This window comes from Aplysia californica, unplaced genomic scaffold (assembly GCF_000002075.1).
Source record: "Aplysia californica isolate F4 #8 unplaced genomic scaffold, AplCal3.0 scaffold00212, whole genome shotgun sequence".
In the NCBI taxonomy this organism is placed as follows: domain Eukaryota; kingdom Metazoa; phylum Mollusca; class Gastropoda; order Aplysiida; family Aplysiidae; genus Aplysia; species Aplysia californica.
The window spans coordinates 364496-366136 of NW_004797482.1; positions in this window are offsets into that span (position 1 = coordinate 364496).

Below are 1641 nucleotides of genomic sequence, written 5' to 3' on the forward strand. Positions count from 1 at the left end.
GGGTTGGGTTGTTTTTTTTTGTTTTTTTTGGGGGGGGTTTAGTTTTAGTAAGAGTTTTACGGCACTTGCAACACAATAAGGTCATATTATAAGTGTCCAAGGTTAGAGGTGGTACAAGAGAGTAATCCAACCCACGTCAAGTGCGTGTGTGCAACAACAAAGAGCCTAACTGCTACACCACCGACGCCAGTGACTCAGACAAAAAGATTAGCAACACCACTATACGATAAAAACCTTAGATTATACGGGTCAAAACACATACCAGAGGATAAGTCACGACCGACTCTTGAGTACACACAGAGGTTTATGTATCTATACGATAGCGGCCATCTACTGTAGGGGGAAAATCAAAATAAAACAGAAGCAAACATTCGAGGGAAAGAAAAGATTAGGGCCTTCCGTTTGATCCTCCCAACCGCCAGCAAGAGGATTATTTGTTTTGTTTTAGTTAGAGTTTTACGGCACTTGCAACACAATAAGGTTATATAAGTGCTGAAGATTAGAGGTGTTACAAGAAAATATCAAACACAAAAATGGAGGGGAGATAAAGACAGATATTTGACAGGAAAGAAGAAGCAAACCACACCAGAGCACCCGCCAACCACCCATGCGCCGATATCCGACAAAAACCTTTAGATTATACGGGTCAAAACACATACCAGAGGATAAGTCTCGACTCTGAGTACACACAGAAGTATATCGACACCATAGCGGCCATCTACTGTAGGGGGAAAATCAAGATAAAACAGAGGCAAACATTCGAGGGAAAGAAAAGATTAGGCCCTTCCGTTTGATCCTTCCAACCACCAGCAAGAGGATTAGCAATGATACTATCAGAAAATACATAGCGAGAACGAGACATTCAGAGGAATGAAAATCCAGAAGTCGAAGGGCGAGAAATTAGGGTATCATTCAATAGCAAGTCAGCTCTTGATCATAACAAGCAAAAGTATTTTTCTTTTTTTAAAACAAGAATTTAGCTTTAGCAAGTGTGCACCTGCAACACAATAAGGTCACATAAGTGCCGAAGATTAGAGGTGTTACGAGAGAGTAACAAACGCAAAAACGAAGCAGGGGAGATAAAGACGATAGATGTTTCATCGGAAAGAAGAAGCAAACCACACCAGAGCACCCGCCAACCACCCACGCAAAGGTTCCACGGGCAAGAGCAAAGCACGCCAGCAAAGAAATTTTGTTTGGTGTAACCCATAATTGTGACAGTGTGCATTTCGAACACAATGCTTCCAACGTACGTACGGACATATGCACTCACGCAAGCACGCACGCACGCGCGCGCACACACACACACACACACACACACACACACACACACACACACACACACACACACACACACATCCATTCTCGCAGTTGCTGCTTAATCGCTCAGCCAATTAGTCAATCGATCGTGTTGAGTATTCATTAGTCCACGTGTAAACCAATAAACAAATAATCAATCAAACATTTACGCAAATAAACTTGACGTTTGCTTTTTTTGTTTGTTTTGCTTTTTTGTGTTGTTTTGTTTGGTTGTTAGGCTTTTTGGGGGGTTGGGGTGAGGGGTGTGTGTGTTTGTTTGTTTGTTTGTTTTTTCTTTGGGTTTTTTTTTGTATGATGGGGGCTGATGCTTTGTTGTGTTTT